The sequence below is a fragment of the Tyto alba genome, unplaced genomic scaffold (genome assembly GCF_018691265.1).
Source record: "Tyto alba isolate M040663 unplaced genomic scaffold, T.alba_DEE_v4.0 Super-Scaffold_14, whole genome shotgun sequence".
NCBI classification, from domain to species: Eukaryota; Metazoa; Chordata; class Aves; order Strigiformes; family Tytonidae; genus Tyto; species Tyto alba.
The window spans coordinates 33983949-34002557 of NW_024881276.1; positions in this window are offsets into that span (position 1 = coordinate 33983949).

The following is an 18609-nucleotide window of genomic DNA, read 5'->3' on the forward strand; positions in this document are numbered from 1 at the left end:
TAATAAAAACATCACCAAGAGATGTGCCTTTTCATGACCATGGAGCTTCATCCATTTGATGTTTCCCTTTTAATTTTCTATAAAACATAACTGAAGGATTGTGTATTTAGCCATCCTTTTTGGGCATTGCAGAATGTGTGAGAATTTGCTGTATATTGAAAACACATCAAGGGAGCACAAAGGAATAAGATATTTCAATTTAACTTCATAAACAAGAACCCCCAAGAGAAATGCCTTTATTAGAAAGGAGCAAAAAGATTTTATCAACTTTTGGTACACCTAACATAAATGCTTGCAGAAATTTACAAAAAGCATATGAATCCCAAATCAAGATTCCTTCAACTGGAAATAAAAGAAAGAAAACAAAATAAATTTTCATGAGAGATACCTTTCCCAAAACACTTCCCTTTATTTCTTGGCTGGTACTACTTCTTAACAATTCAATGTATTATGCTGTCAGGAGGATGTTGCCAGTATTTGAAATCTAGCATTTTTGTTTGTTTGTTTGTTCATTTTATTTCTTTTCTCTCTCTGGTCTTCCAAGTCATTTTACACTGTTTTTTTTTTTTTTTTTTATTTTTCTCCCTCAAAAATATTTATGACCGAATTCCCCTGTTCTTTTAAACTGTTTCAGTACCTGCAAAATCCATCTGTCTCAGAACTTTTTTGCTATATTATAGGATGAAAATTAAAATACCTTAATGACTCACTGCCTGTAATTTTTTTTTTTTTCTCATTTTATCATGAACTGTAGTACAGTCCCATAGTGAGTACAGCTTCAATGCAATCTTTCCGGTTTGTGCTCTGAATTTGGGATTTCAACTAAACTAGAACCACCCCTTTAGTCAGAAACTATATTAATCTGCAGGAAGATTTATTTACAGAACATAAGACACTGCTGATCGATTGGAAAATTCTGGTCCTTGGTCACTCCACCTCATGGATGAAAAATGTAGATAAAAAAATAGTACCTAGCTTAGAGGGTTTTTTAAACTAATTTATGTAAGTGGGTTTTTGCTATTTTTTTCCATATATTCATTAAGACTTGTTTGATTATTACATTAGCAGGATTTGGGTATCAATATGCAAATATAAATTTAGGAGTTACCTATATTTTAGAACAGACCAGAATAATGCTTCAATCCCATCAATTTTGTCAATATCAAACTAAAGGAGACATCAGCTTGAACAATGTGTGATATTCCAATAAAAGCAGATTTTGTTTGCATACAAAGCATCACATTTTAAAATCACTCATGATTTTTCCCCATTTCTGTTACAAAGGAAGTCATACAAAAAAAAAAAAAATATTCACTTATTATGTACAGGAACAATGAACTACTCCTTCCTAATGTTTGGGTCTGCCATTAGAGACTATTTCCTTACAATATATATTTCCTTACAATATGCAACATGTTTAAAGACAAGGTGACCAGACCCTCCCAAATTACCATTTTACAAATTGAATGAGTGGGAATTATACCATGGAACCGGTTCGCATAATAGGTTTTTCAAAGTTCCTCCTGATTTTGTCTACCTGTAGTTGGTAAGATTATTTTTACTTTCTTATTTATTTCAGTATAGAAGACAAAAAAAAACACTACAGATGTCTTTCATTTTGAAAGAAGTACTTCAATAGCTGTTTTAATTTGGAGTAACATTATTTTATCTCTTACTCAAATTTCATTTCCTGGTTCATTCTGCATGAAGCCAATCTATTAATTGCATAAATTGAATATACTGCATAATAAGGCAATAATTGTGTTCAACTATAGACATTCAGATGAAAATTGTTTAATATTAAAACACTGATTTCTATCTGTATTTTCAATAGGATTTTTTTTTGTTTCAATATACTGTATCTAAAATGGCCTTAATAACCATTTTCCCCTTATTTCTTCAGTGAGATGAGACCAGTTGTACTTTTCAGTGTAATGATGCTGATCTTTACATGAATGATTAATAAAAATTGTTGGTGCAAGGATTATTTTTCACATAGCTTTAGCAAATAGAGAATAAGCATTTTCTCAGCTCCTACAGTTTCAGTCAAACAGGCTGATGCAAAGGAAATTGTGCATGTAAATGTCCAAGCAAGTAAAGATTAAAGTTTGTTTGGGACCAGAAAAACCTGGAAAATTGTGGCTCCGGGGCTCACCATGTTCATAAATTCAACTAATTGACCTCTGTGACTATTGAAATGGTTTGAACTGCTATTCACAGTAGTTATGGCTGTGCCTAACTACAAATTACAGTAAGGATAGTTACAATCAGTATTCATTGGCTGAAATTTATGGAGACATGAAGGCTGAGTAAGAACAGGTCTGCGCTGTGCTAGTCACCATAGGTTTTTGGACTGTATGAAGGTTGTATTTAAACATTTAAATTATCTAAAGAATGTAATCTGAACTTCAGTTTGAAGAAAATCCTGATTATTTAGACATGAGCTTTGATCTGATGAGTGGAGCTACACAGATCAACAAGAAAAGAAATTGGTGAATGCAAGAATATGCAAAAGGTCCACATTCTTATTAAGTAGTAGTAATATATAGGGAAAATATCTAATATAAAGGAGGAGAGATTTCTGTGTCAGCATTGAACAGCAAGTTGAGGACTGTGGAGGTAGGTGGAGAACTCTTCTTTGAAGAATTTTGATGAGAAAGCTGCTTTTCACTTAAGTAAATAAATATCAAAATAAGCAAAACAAAAAACTGCAAATCAAACACAAAACATTCTGAATTGGTGGCTGTAAGAAGGCAAGTTTTAATTCCTCATTCAGTGCAACAATTCAAAGACAAGATCATAGAGCCATCAACAAAGATCCTCGTGGTTTCTAAAAAAGCATTTTGGTAAGGACATAAGTAGGAGGAGAGGTGGTATAGATGATGAGAGCAGTGACATCCAAAAGGAGCATAACTGAGACAAAAATATTTAAACATCAGAAAAGGCATAAAACAGAATCAGTAATCTTCAAGCTATATTCAAGTTGAACACAATTGTTCAGTTTAACTTGATTATATTAATTGATGAGACAATTTGAAATAAAAGGTGATTACTACCTAAGGAGAAGAGGTCAACGACAATAAAAGGTGATAAGGCCACAAGCCCTCCTGGCAAAAAAAGAGAATGATAGTTAATTCTTATCCACAGACCAACAACAAGTTTTATGGAAAGGTATGGAAAATTTTAACATGTTCAGATTCTTAGGGGTACATTAGAGTACTTTGTTCTCAGGAGTCAAAGCTTTCATTTTGGCTTTCCACACAGATTTTTTTTTAACATAGGTACCTTGAGAACTGTTAGAAGAGCCTTCAAAGAGTCTCATTTGTCTCTGACTGATTCTAGTCTTCACAAGCATACAAGAAGGTCAATGGTAATCTTAAGCAGATGTGGAAATAAAATTTTCCACACTGTGGAGGCTTTTGAAATTAAAATATTTTTCTTATTTTTTTACCATTTTATCTTACTTACTTCCTATCTATTATAAAATTCTTTGAATAGAGAGACCTATTCAGTCAGTCCAACAATATGTGGGAGTTTCTATTCTTGTTTTTATGGAATTGGCATTTTTTTCATGTTGTTGCCATGGTTTCCTTAACATTTTTCACTCTTTTGCAATTCTTGCTGATACAGTTCACAGTGAATTTTTGAATTCTGCTCTAGTCAATGATATTCAAACAAGGTTACCAGCACACACTGTGTTGTTAATATTCACTTCATTCATTCAAATGTCTCATTTACAATGTTCTTAATTCTTCTGCAGGTTGTTATACTTTCTGCATCTGTGTTGAATACTTACAGAGATAAAGTATGCAACCTTGGCATATATCTCTCTTGATGTTACACTGTTTAGCAGCTTCACAATCTGTTTGTATTGTTGCTTTTTCCACAAGTACACATTTTTTTTAATTAGCTACATATTTCCTGTCACCATTACATATTCAAAAATATATATTAATCTGACATATTAGGCTTTATCAACAGTCTCTTTAAAATCAACAAAAATTAATTAACTTTTCTTTGAACTTCTAATACATACATCTACTATCAATTAGTTTCTTAGTGTCTAATTCTGTGTAGAATCCAAACATACTTTATAATGCTTGTCTCAGTGTCTTAATAAATATATGTGCAGAGGAGTATTAACAAGACTGTTTTAGTAAATTTTATAGTTTGGTGTTGTTTATAGTCTTTGGTAAAGGAATAAAGAACAATTATTTGAGTAAATTTGTATATATGTTTTGTAAAATTTTAAGTTCTGTAGTTTACTTTGAGAGAGCAAAATTTTTCAAGCTTTTAACACCATCCTGCCAACATACTTTTTTCCTCTGTACTATCTAGCTTTTGCCCAGATGCCATTTTGTAAGTATGAGAGCTTCATATGTGTAGATTTCTCTTCAGATTTATAAGAATCATAAAAATCATTCAGATACTGTCTATTCATATAATAGCCCTTCATTTCAGAAGTTGCATAGACATAGAGTCCACATTTATGTCATTAAAGGATGGGTTATAATTAAATATCTCAATATTTTTTTAATTTCCCCTTGTGCCTAGACTGCTGTTGGATGCTATAAACTACTGATAATAGATGGTATTCAGTGTGGACATTAAGACTACAGGCAGCTTTAGGGTCAAAGTAACCTTCTGACATCTACCTCTCCAAATAATGTGCTCTACTTTCTGGAAACAATGAGGTAGATGAGTGTGATGGCCCTTCATTTTGAATCAATGCATTCTGGATTAGCTACTTTAAACTAAATTATTTGTTGCCAGAGACAGTGTGCAGGTGGAAACCATCATTGCAGTCATTGTTTTATGTAACTGTTGTGAAACAGAATGGCTTGGGTCATGCTTGCATGTTCCTAGAAGTATTTATTAGATGAGCTGCAGTTTAATTTGAGGACAGACTATCAGGCTATCTAAAGAAACAGGTATCTTTGGAATGAGCAGTCTTCTGGGACCCAAAACTCATAGTCAGTTTACATGTTTCACTTTTCCACTGAGAATATTGTGTGCTTTGTCTCTGTTCTTTTTATTTTCTCTGTTAGGCTTGAGACACAAAGAATGAACTTTGCTTTTTCCCTAGGTGCATTGTTAAAGTGAAAACACCAAAATAAGGATATGAGTATTGTGCAGACTACACTGGTTTTGAAACTGTACCTGAACTGCTCCAGTCTAGGATGTTCAAGCCTCGGAAGCAAGACATCTGGAGGTGACAGTAACCAGAGTTTCACCCTACCTCATCAGACTTTGTGGCCTGAGTTGCAGATGTACTCATAGACTATTTTTCTGCTCTATGAATGTCATGGGTGTTAAAGCTCAAAGAGGAAATAGTATTGGAAAATACTTGCATAAAAAATAAAGCCTAAAATTTGCACTCTATCTGGTTGGTTCTTATTGCAGCCTGATGGTTCCATGATGCAGAACCCTGAAATTTCTGCAGAAAGTCAGCTTGGTATTATTTATTAAAAATAAAAAATACCAAAGACAATGGCTTCATTTTGGATGTTTTTGATGTTATGTTTTATGCTGTTCTCAATGTAATATGGTATGGAATTTAAGTATTGGCTTTATATAATTGTCCTATGAAAAAATAGGAGAAACATTTAGGGACTCATAAGGTCATACAGTTGATTTTGACATCTATGTGTATAGAATGTAAAAAAGAGATGTTTAGTAGATTAATTTGACTTTTAAAATTATTTTTCTCTGTGTGTACCTTCCACATTTGCTTTTAGTGTGTGTATTAACAAGAAAGGTCACTGTCAGATCACTGAAAGCACAAACTTGAGCTGGTTAGACTATTTGCACTGAACAGATACTATATAGGTTGTTTAAACACATGTGCCAGGATTCTGTGAAAGCAACACTAATTGGGAATTGCTCAAAAAATTGCTCAGAGAAATGGTCTGTTAAAATATTGGGGTTTGTTATTTGTTACAAATGGTTTCATAGTTTTCATCCATGTGACTTTACTTGGGAACAAAGAACTCGGTATATTTTCACTTCAGAGTAATAATAAGAAAAACTAATTATTTTATCATCATGTGGATAATTACCTATGCATGCTTTACCCTCTTCCTTCATGATAAGAGCTACATGGCATGCTCATGTATCAGCTGATAATGATGCAGGTGAATGGCTAGGGTATGATTGCAACAAAGAATATAAGGACCTCATCAAAGAGGACCAGACAGAGAGGAAAGGGGTAAATATCCCAGGAATTGCTCTGAGCCAGGGTCAAACAGATTAAAATGGGCCTGATCCAGTTTCTGCCACAGCTGCTATTACTCTTACTGGAGGAAAAAAAAAAAAAAAAAAAACAAAAACAAACAAAAAAAGCACAAAAACGATCACTGGAGGTACCAGGAAATGAGTAGGAAAAGAGGGGAGGACCACTGATGAGTGTCACAGACAAGACAAAGTAAATGACAGACCAGAGAGGATCTGGATAGTGGAGCTTATTTAAGAACAAGGGCGATGACAGCTTTTACCCTTCTTGATTATTTCACACATTCAGTCACTCACTCCCCTGCAGCACTACGTTCCCTAGGTCTTGCCATCCCTTCACCACAAGGAGTTCATTGCTGGCCCAGGAAAGTTTCCAGAAAATCAGGGTGATTCCTTCTGTGCTGCTGCTCATCATTACCCATCTTGGGTGTTACTGACCAAGGTCCCTGTGTATCCCTTGTTTTTTGTCGCCATACAGCTCCCTGATATCCAGGATCTTTCCTCACTTCCAGGATCTCTCTCCAGCCAGGATCTTTACCTTTCCAGGACTGTCTTCTTTCCAAGACCATTTCTCATAGGAATCCTTCTTTTCAGTACAAAATCTTCTTTCCAAATCCACAATTATCTTGTTTTCCCAATTTAAACAGTCTATACTTTGAAAACCATCACATAATCAGCCTCTTAATTAGTGGTTCTGTCTTATATTTCTTTATTAATTGGAGGATTCAGGACATGTCACTTTGGTTTGGTCCAGATGCTGATGAAATTTACTAGTAGTCCATATCTGTTGCTGCCAGCAAATAGTGGGGTTTCTGCATGAGATCTCAAAAGTTTAATTTTGGACATTCACACTCCCCCCACACACACATGTATCTAATTATCTATTGTCTGTTGCTGTTCACACTGTAAGCTATCTTTTCACCTATGAGAGTGGGTAAAACATCATTTTCGTAGGGAGCAAACAAAAAATATCCAAGTGGCCAAAAACCAGGTTGCTCCAATCCCTGTCCAACCTGACCTAATTTAACACTTCCAGGGAGGGAGCAGCCACAGCTTCTCTGGGCAACCTGCTCTAGCGTCTCATCACCCTCACAGGAAAGAATTTCTTCCTTATATATGATGCAAATCTATCCTTTTTCAGTTTAAAACCATTACCCCTCATCCTATCACTACACTCCCTGATAAAGGGTCCCTCCCCATCTTTCCTTTAAATACTGTAAGGTTGCTATGAGGACTCCCTGGAGCTTTCTGTTCTCCAGGCTGAACAACCCCAACTCTCTCAGCCTGTCCTCATAAGAGAGGGGCTCCAGCCCCTTGTTCACCTTCATGACCCTCTTCTGGACCTGCTTGAGCAGATCCATGTCCTTCTTATGTTGGGGACCCTAGAACTGAATGCAGCACTCCAGGTGGGGTCTCACCAGAGCAGAGTAGAGGGGGAGAATCACCTCCCTCGACCTGCTGGTCACGCTTCTTTTCATGCAGCCCAGGATACAGTTGGCTTTCTGAGCTACAAGCACTCATTGCCAGGACACATTCAGCTTCTTGTCAACCAACACCCCCAAGTCTTTCTCCTCATGGTTGCTCTCAATCCACTCTCCACCCAGCCTGTATTAGAGCTTGACATTATACTTTGCTTGGGAGTGTAATGAGGTTTAAGAAATCTATGTAGTTAACTTCTGTTCTCATCTCTTCTTTTCCCCCAAGTATCTTAATATACTGCTGAAGCTACTGCAATGTTAATGTATAAGACAAAAATCTACAAAGTAATTTTAATTTACTGAAACCATGAATTTCTTAAATATTTGAGCCTATAAGTGAGTACTTTCCTATTAAGCTCAAAACATTCAGTAACAGTTTAAATGGAGCCTGTTTGATGCTGGGGTTTGGATTTGTAACCAAAACAGTGTTGATAGCTCATAGTTTTAGCTATTGCTGAGCAGTTCTTACAAAGCATCAAGGCCTTTTCTTTTTCACACTCTGCCCCTCCTAGCAAGTTGTCTGGGATGGGCAAGAGGCTGGGAGGAGACACAGCTTGGATAGCTGGCCTCAACTGACCAAAGGAATATTCCCTACCATATGACTTTGTGCTCAGCAATAAAATCACAGGAAAAAGAGAAAAAGTTAACATTTGGGGTTATGGCATTTGTCTTTCCAAGTAACCATTATACTTGCTAAGGCCTGGCTTTCCTGGAAATGGCTGGATATCTGCCTGTTGATGGGACATAGCGAATGAATGCTTTATTTTGTTTTGCTTGTGAATGCAGCTTTACTTCAGTTACTAAGGTGTCTATTTTAACCTGTGAGTTTCTATCACTTTTTCCCTTCTGATGTTTTTCTCCACCCCACTGTAGGGAGAGTGAACAAGTGGCTGGTTGGGGGCTTACATGTTAGCCCACCTCAACTCACCACACAATTTAAGTAACACAAACACATTAAAAGATGGTTCCGATCCTCAAATTTTAACAAGACTTTCATGAGAGTTTTACAACGCGTATGAATGTGTAGACCTTGATCTTGTCTCAACTAACTTTCATCCAATGGACTCAAGTCTTGGGCAGTTCAAGCTTTTTGTTCAAAATATGCTCCATGTTTCTGCCTCTGCTGTAAATTTGGAGTTAGCACAACCAATCTTAGTGGTACATCCTAATACACTCTTCTCAGAGATCCTTGCTACCTTAGTCAAAGGGAAAACTGAGAAGTGTCTATATATTTTTCTTTCCTTATCCCCAGTTCTATCAGGATTTAATTCCAACAGTCTACACTGACATTTTCAGCTTTCTTAAGGACATTCCCAGTTAGAGTAGTTGGTAGGTGATGATAGAGGAGTTTGTCACAGCAGGGTCTTAATTTTGCATCATTTCAGCCTTCAGCAGAAGTGTAAGGGTGAAACACTACCCTATTACTGTGATCTCACATATTTTGCATTTATTTTTCACAGATTGCAAAAGAAGATAATAGAATGAGACCTCTTGAAATCCTCTGACATATTCAAACATTAAGTAATCTTGATAGCAACAGATTCTTAAAAACAGTACCTATGTCTTAAAATGTCTGAGTCTGGGGTGAAAATAGATTCAGCACTCTTGACTCAAATTTTATGTACATTTGCAGCATATATTATAATAAATGTAATGATACAAACAATGTGGAGACAATGCAGGATTCATGTTACACTATAGCAATTCTTTATGCTGTAAAAGTATTCTATGTTCAAGTAGAAGAGAATGGTTTTACAGGTTTTATTGTGTAAACATATCTGTCATTATATTTTCAGTAGTACAGTACCTCAAAGATGAACAGGATTTAGTGAGAGATGGAATTGATGATTGTACCTTACGTGAAGATATTCTTCAGTAATGAGTTATTCACATCTGTCTATGACCAACCTGAACAGTAATTTCCAAGTCACAATTGTATTGAATACTTAATTAAAACTGAAAATTTACACAAGCTTTACATATGTGTGTGTTTATTGTGCATAACTATTTTTGATGGATGTTATAATTGTATAGTAAAAATAGGTGTGGGTTTTCTATAATGACTACATATTGGCCTCTTACATAAAATAATTATTTTTGGTTGCAGATAGTTCCAGTTGCATATTAACTCCATTATTATCTTGTGTTTTAGTTATTAATAATCCAAATTATAATCAGAGGGTTTTTAGCAACTAGTGTTTAAACATTATTTAACATCTTTCCTTCTATGTCTAATATAAAAATATTTATAGAAAATCATCCCTCAGCATGTAGAAGTATTAATTTCCATAACATCTCTGAATAGAATTTCAGGCTTTCATCAGATTTCAGTCCTTCAAACAACATTTGGAAATGTGAAAAGAAAAATAAATAATTTAAAGTATTATTTTTATTTACTGTATATGTTTACTAATGCTTGTCAGTTTTGAGAACTAAATTGTCTGTTATGTTCCAATCAGTGTCATGAACTTTTTGGTCATAATAGTTCTTCAGTCTGACTCTATCACATGATTAACTCTTGATTGAAATTCAGATAAAAATTTCTAAGCTTCCTAAAAATATTTTTTAATAGTCCAGCTGCATTCAGCTGTCTGATTCACATTTTAGTCTGAGAAGTAACTCTTGCCAACTGCAAAGTGGAGAATTCTGTGTGCTTATAGTTTGGTATTTCAAAACAAATGAAAATAACAAAACCGTGTTTGAAACTAGTGTCTCAGTATGTCTGTTCTCCTTCATCATAAGCACAGACTCAGCCATCTTCTGCTGCAAACACATATGTGCATATGGGCCTTAGTAGGACTCATCCATCTTTGGTTTCCCTCATTCAGGAAATCTTTTATTTTCTGGCACAGATTCTTGCCTGGGTTTACCTGTCTTGCTTGTCTTCAGTTTTGCATAGTTCTTGTGCTTGACCTCATTTATCTTATTTACAATGTTTCCACTTGGATACACACTGTTGCATCAAATTCTGTGCCTCTGCCCCCAGTTAAACAGAGTATTTTAAGATGCACAACCATGGAGGTGGATCAGAGTATAAATATTCTTAGAATAAGCTGTAACACCTAGATGATTTTTACTCACAATATTTGTCACTGTCTATTTATGTTTTTTGCTAAATGGTTGACAATATCAACATATACTGTAAAATTATCTGAGTCTCTCTCTATGACTTTTGAGAAGCACACTTTGGATCAAGTCTTAAATTTTTTTGGTGAACTCTCTACCAGTCCCATTCAAATATAGGTACTTCCTAACTAGTGTTATTGTAACTGGCTTTTTACTGAGAAATTAATGAATTTGCTCTTTTTTCTCCAGAGTTTGCCTTCCCTACTTACTTTAGAAATGATAAACTACACTTTTGGAAAAGAACTTATATAACTTACTTTTAGATTTATACCTTACATGTTGTCCTTGGTTTGAGTGAGTGGTGGGGATTTTTAGTAGCAGGGGAGCGGGTTACAGTGGTGACCCCTGTGAGAAGCTTCTCGAAGCTCCTCCAGCTCCAAATCAGACCCACCTCTGCACCAAGGCCAGTCAATCAGCTGTGCCTCTGCAATAACTTATTTAAGAAGGGACCTGGTAAAGAGGAGTTGGGCTTGTGAGGACCTATTGCAGCAGCTGCGTGAACACCAAGGTCAGTGGATTAATAGAGGAAGAAAGAAGTGGGGAGGTGTGCTGGAGCAGACACCACCCTGTATCCTGTGGTGAGACGGCAGAGCGGCCCCCCCCACCACCCATGAAGGTCTGTGGTGGAGCAGACACTGATATATGGCTTGTGAGGGGTCTTGCATGGGCATCTCAGATGACTGTGCCTGAAGGATGCTAGGATCCTGTGGGAAAATGTAGCCCTCACTGTTGTAGTTCGGCACCGGGAGAATTGAAACACATGGGGGTGTCCCATGCCAGAGCAGCTCAGGAAGAGCTGAAGCCCATGAGAGGGACTCATATTGGAGAACATTTGTGGAGGACTATCTCCTGTTAGAGGGGGACCACCCTTGAGGAGGGGGAAGAAGTTCCAGAAGGTCCCCCCACCAAAGATGGGACAAGTGGCAGCACTGATGTCACTCCCCATTTCCTGCCCCTGTGCTGCTGAGGGGAGGAGGTAGAGAAATTGGGAGCAGAGGTAAGTCTAGGAAGAAGAGAAGGGTGGGGGGAAGCTGTTCTCAAGATGTGGTAATTCTTCTCACTCTCCTATTCTGTTAAGTATTGTCGTTTTTAGTGTCTGTATTAAATATAGGTTCTTTTTTAATTCCCTTAACAGGTCTGTCTTTTGCCAGTGACTGTAGTGGGTGAGTCATCCCTCCCTGTCCTTATTTTGAATCCCAAACCTTTGCTTATTTTCTCCTTCCCAGAGCCAAAGGGGAAGTGAGCAGCTGCAAGGTGCTCAGTTGCCCTCTGAGCTCAAACCAGGACACTTGTAAATAGTCCTTTAAGAATTATTAATGGAAGAAATGAAGTCTAACAAATAACCTTTCTAGAGGACAATTCATTGAAACATTTACTATGTTTTAAATCCTGAGATAAGGAGACAAATACCTTGTGTGTCATACATCTTTAGTGTGAAAATATTTTTCTGTGGAACTGTTTCCTATTTATAAAATAGTAATAGTTGACTAACTCATAAATATAAATACATATGTATGACACCTTGTGGTGGTCAAATACTACAGGATTAATGCTCTGTGAAGAACTGACTGAAGTACAAATTAGTGTTTTCTGGATTGTATCATTAGGGTTTCAGAGACATTATAGTCTTTCTATTTTCTAAGTATCAGAATAGATACATAATTAGCAAGACCTTTCATCATTCATTTAGATTTCCCTTCACATGACCTTTGCACAGTGTGCAGCACTATTTTGACTTTTGGGAGTATGTGTAATTTTTTGAGAATGAAAAAGGTGTGGTGTTTCAAAGTTATTTTTACATTAGAGATTCAATAGTAAAAGAAATCTGCCAATGAGTTGTGATTTTTCCAGTGGAAAGATGAGCCTGTTCTTTCCCAAGAAACTGCAGGCACACTGTGAGATGTTGTGGTGTGGCACATGTTCTGCATTACTTACTGAGGGTCTTCCTGAGCTGGAACCGTGCTGCGGTATCCAGATATAACCTGCTGTATTTATGTGTCACTTTCCAGCAAAGGTGATGGCTTTAGGGCATAAATTATCTCATACTTGATAATTCTCTCATACTTGATAATTCAAGTATGTTATTGATTACTCTGCTTCAAATCTAGCCTCTTGGAAGCACAGCTCCTTCCTCCAAGGAAGCAGTCCTTCTCTCTAACTACTAAATATACTGGTAGCTCTCAAGTCTTTTTTCCAAGGGGGCCAGTTAATTAAAAAAAGGTAATTAAAAAAATTGTGGTTTTTAATCAGGTGAGCAGAAGATATCCACATATTCCGAGTCATGGGCCCCCATACAGTCTTGAAGTGTTTTCTCTGCCTGTCATTCTTGATCCATTTAGGACAGTGTCTCCATGACTGCCTTTCTGATGACCCCTTCTTAGCTGCCAGACCAGTCCTGTGGAGACCAGCAGGTCTCACAATGAACTATTCTGCCAATAGACAATATGACAGGGTTTGCACTGCTACGAGTTTCCTCATCTCCCGAGTCTTCAGTCCTGAATGATAGAATGGTTTGGGTTGTAAGGGACTTTTAAAGGTCATCTAGTCCAAATCCCCTTCAATGATCAGTGACATCTTCCACTAGACCAGGTTCCTCAGAGCCCCGTCCAACTTGACCTTGAATGTTTCCAGAGATGGGGCATCTACCACTTCTCTGGGCAAGCCTGTTCCAGTGTTTCACCACCCACACAGTAAAGAATTTCTTCCTTATATCTAACCTAAATCTACCCTCTTTCAGTTTAACACTGTTACCCCTCATTCTATTGCTACAGACTCTACTAAAAAGTTTGTCCCCATCTTTCTTGTAAGTCTTCTGTAAGTACTAGAAGGCCGCTATATAGCCTCCTCAGAGCCTTCTCTTATCCAGGTTGAACCACCCCAACTCTCCCATCCTGTCCTCATAGGATAGGTGTTCCATCTCTCTGATCATTTCTGTGGCCCTGCTCTGGACCCAATCCAACAGGTTCATGTCTTTCCTATACTGAGGATAGCTGAACACAGTACTCCAGGTGCAGTCCCACCATAACACAGTAGAGGTGGAGAATCAACTCCCTTGACATTCTGGCCATGCTTCTTTGATACAGCCCAGGATACAGTTTGCTTTCTGGGCTGCAAGCTCATATTGGCTCATGTCCAGTTTTTCATCCACCAATACCACTAAGTCATTTTACACAGAGCTGCTCTCTATCACTTCATGCCCCAACCTGTATTGACACCAGAGGTTGCCTTGGCTCATGTGCAGGATCTTGCACATGGTCTTGTTGAACCTCATAAATATTATATAGGTCCACTTCTTGAGCTTGTCCAGGTCCCTCTGAATGGTATCCCATCCCTCAGGCATGTCAACTGCACCACTCAGCTTGGTGTCATCTGTAAATTTGCTGAGGATGCACTCAACCCCACTGTATATGTCATTGATGAATATATTAAACAGTACTGGCCCCAGTACAGACCCCTGAGGGACACCACTCATCACTGATCTCCATCTGGACTTTGAGCCATTAACCACTACTCTCTGGATGTGATCATCCACCCAATTCCTTATCCACCAAATAGTCCATCCATCAAATCCATATCTCTCCAATTTAGAGAGAAGGATGTGTGGGCGACTGTGACGAAGTCCTGACAGAAGTCCAGATAGATGACATCCTTATGTCTTCCCTTGTCCACTGATGTAGTCAATCCATCCTAGAAGGTCACTAGGTTGGTTAGGCAAGACTTGCCCTTGGTGAATCTATGCTGGTTGTCTCGAACCACCTCCCTGTCCTCCATGTGCCTTAGCACAGCTTCTAGGATGGTCTGTTCTATGATCTTCCCAGGCACAAAGATGAGGCTGGCGGGCTGGTAGTTCCCAGGGTATTTCTTTCTACCTTTTTAAAAAATGGGTGCAATTTTTCCCTTTTTCCAGTCAATAGGGACTTCACCTGACTGCCATGACTTTTTAAATATCATGGAGAGTGTCTTGGCACTACCTCAGCCAATTCCCTCAGGACTCTGGGACACATCTCATCAGATCCCATAGACTTATATATGTTCGGGTTCTGCAGGTGGTCATGAACCTGATTGTCTCTTACAGTGGGAGGGACACTGCTCTCCCAATCCTTACCTTGAAGTCCATCCACTAGGAAGAGAGGTTATCAATGAAGACTGAGGCAAAAAAAAGTACCTCAGCCTTCTTCTCATCCGTTGTTACCAGTTTTCCAGTTGTGTTCATCATGGGGGGTTACACTTCCTTTGACCTTCCTTTTCTGGCTGATATACATATAGAAGCCCTTATTATTCTTCGCACCCCTTGTCAAGTTCAGCTTCAGCTGCACCTTGGCCTTCCTGACCCCATCCCCACCCAACTGGCCAACATCCCTATACTCTTCCCAGGAGACCTGTCCCTGCTTCCACTGCCTGTGCATTTCCTCCTTGCTCTTTATTTTGACCATCAGGTCTCAACTCATCCATGCTAATATATTGCCTTTCTTTCCTGATTTCTGACACCTGGGAATCAAGAGCTTTTGTGTTCTGTGGAAAGTGTTCTTAAAGATCTGCCAACCCTGTTTACCCCTGTCCCTGAGGACAGTTTCCCAGAGGTCCTGTTGACTAACTCCTTGAATAGCTGGAAGCTTGCTTTCCTAAAATTCAGGGTCTTGTCTTTACACTTTATCTGACCCATATCCCTCAGGACTGCAAACTCCACCAGTGCATTATCACTGCATCCCAGGCTGCCTTCAATTTTGATGTTTCTGATTAGCTCACTTGTGCTGGTGACCAACAGGTCCAGAAATGTATCTCCTCTAATAAGTCTGTCTATTACCTGTCTTAAGAAGTTACCCTCACTGGATTCCAGGAGTCTTCTGGATTGTCTACATCTTGCCATGCTGTTTTTCCAGCAAATTTTGGGGTGGTTGAAGTCCCCCAGAAGGATGAAAGCCTTTGAGCACAATGCCTCCTGTAGCTAGAATAAGAAGGCTTAATTAATAGGCTCCCCTTGATTGGGTGGCCTGCAGTAAACACCAGCCACAAGGTTCCCTTTGTTACCTTGGTCACCAGTTCTTACCCATAAGCTTTCAACCTGCTTGTGGCTAATCTTCAGAAACAGCTCTTCACAATTTATCCTTATCTTGACATAGAGGGCAACTGCTCCACCCCTCCCTCCTCACCTGTCCCGTCTGATCAGCTTGACATCAGTTCTGGTGAGTGCAGAGGACAAGTTTCTGTCAGATGGATACCATATCTAAACTCTTTCTAGGAGGGTGATGACCACCAGTTGAACTCACCTTTTGAGCTGGTTGGGTGAAGATGTGCTTCCTGCACACCCTTCTGCGCAAACTGCCATTTCACAACCTGGCTGACGTGTTATGCTCTGTTTGCTTGCTCTGGTCACAGTGCTCCTAGTCACTTGTGCTCCCTGGGCTACTTTCTTTAAGTGTGAATACACAGATGGGGCTGAATTCTTTTTCTGCTGTCCTTGTTTTCTCTCATTCTAATGGACTTTGTAAGAATTAGAGATGTTGTTACTAGTCACTGTCAAAACATGCTATAATTAATCTGAGTTTAAAAAAAAAAAGAGACTTGCAAAAATATGCAAATTAATTGGATTTTCACAAATATAATTACTCATACTTTTATTTAAAGGTTTTAAAGAGTATAATTTTCACGATTAAACATTTGCAGCTTTCCTTCTAACCATTAAACAGATATAAACCTTCTTTCTAAGTTTCATCCCAGTTACCAGACTGTTAATAAATCATCTCTGTAATAGTTCTTTGTAATTAATGAATTTTGGGTTTATACAAATATTCTGATAAAGCTGCAAATTACAGTCTTTACTAAATAAACCCATTATTCTTTAACAATAATCTATGAATAAAGTGATTATAGCAGCTTTGTTTGCCATGTTTTTGTTTTTTTTTTTTTTTTTTTTCCAAATTACTATTCAATAATTCTTCCAGTTCTTCAGATCTGCCTATAACAACTTCTCCATGTGACTCATCCTGTTTTAGAGGGCAAGACTTGGACAACCTGACAGGTCTTTTTGAAAAAAACATTAACTGCTTTCAATTTTTATAACACCAACAGTGAAGATTTTTTTCCAATTTATGTATCTTTACAATCGCACTTCAAGTCAACAACTAAACAGTAATATGGCAGTCAGATTAATAGATATGCCTTTGATTTATAAGCAGAATATAAGACAGTCAATAAAATAAAATTTTTGATAAATAATATTTTAAAACATTTTCCTAAGTGCATTTGTACCAATACCACATTCCCCTTCAATTTCTCAACTTAATTACATTTGCTTTGACTGTGTTTACACCTCTCTCTCTGCTTGCTGCAAATAATGAGCAAATTAGTTCACTGGCATGAATACTAATGTAAAATTTATTTTACCTGTGTATTAACAAATATTTGTAGAAATAAACTATATTTCATATACAATATTATTCACAGATGAAATCTCATAAGATTTCAGTTCATTAAATAAAATAGGTTTTATGACTGTGTTTAATCAAAACAGCTGGACTTACAAAATACAAGTGTTTAAAATCAGTAACACTTTAAAAGCTACTGATCAGGAGTTTGTGCACAAAATTTGTCAGGTGACAAAGTAATGGCTCATATTTGAACCGGAGATCCAAATTAATTTCTTTGGATTTTTTAAATGAAATTTACACATGAAGTAAGTGGTTATTTACAGGAAGCACATAAACAGAATTAAACTATAATAATTGGTTATGAACTAATTGTTAACATATGACTTATATGTTGGGTCACAGTTTTAGTAAGAAACAGCTGCTCATTATTTATATAAAATTTGTATTAAGTCTAAAGAGCAGTCTGTTATGCTATGCCATACATTAAAAAAAAAGAAATCAAAACATTAAAAAAAGAGATTGTGTCACCATGTTTTGCAAACCTGTTTTACTTCAAAATTTTCTTGAAGTCCTGGCTTTAAGGAATAAATTATTAAATGAAAGTTTTCATTTATTTAAATAAAATACCAATGGTTTTGTTAAAAGAATAAAGCTCAGGACATGATATAAGACCAAGAACAATATCAACTAACAACAAAGAAGGTAAATAATTTTAAAATCTAATTTTCTAAACCTGGAGATAAATATCTCTTATCTTGACAAACGGTTCAACCTTGATTTGTTTTAAATATAAACTTTACTCAGAAACTTAGTACACCTCACTATTTAGGACTTACTATGTGAGTAAAAATTATTTGATACGTTCCTTATTAGTACAACTGTTTTTAAAATAAAGACCATTTCCTCTTGAAGCCTTTAATCAAAGCATAGCAAAGGTCATTCTCTGCTGTAACAAGTGCAGTGTGTGTGTGTGTGTTTATCTTAAGGGAATTCCCTCAAAGAACTCTCCATACTGGTGCAAGAAGCTTCTGCTTATGGATGCAGAGTTTAAGCGTTGGTGACTATTCCAACTGACTGACTAGGACATTTTCCTAGTATGTGATAAAACATGGAAGTTTTGTCTCATTTAACAGGTCCATCAACTGATATCAAATTATTCTGCAGCTTGTGATATCAAAACGCAAGCTTTATCTGTTGTTCTGCTTATAGTTTAAATTATCTGCATCCCTGTTAAAATTTAGTTTTAGTGATCTTTTCTGCATTCAAAAAGGAATCACAGCACAACTGAATACATGGAGAAAAGACAGGTAGTAAGACAAATAAATTATTTCAGAAATGAAAAAGATATATTAGTTTAACATAAATGGGAATAGCTAGGTCAGCTGTACCAGAGGGATTCATCATTT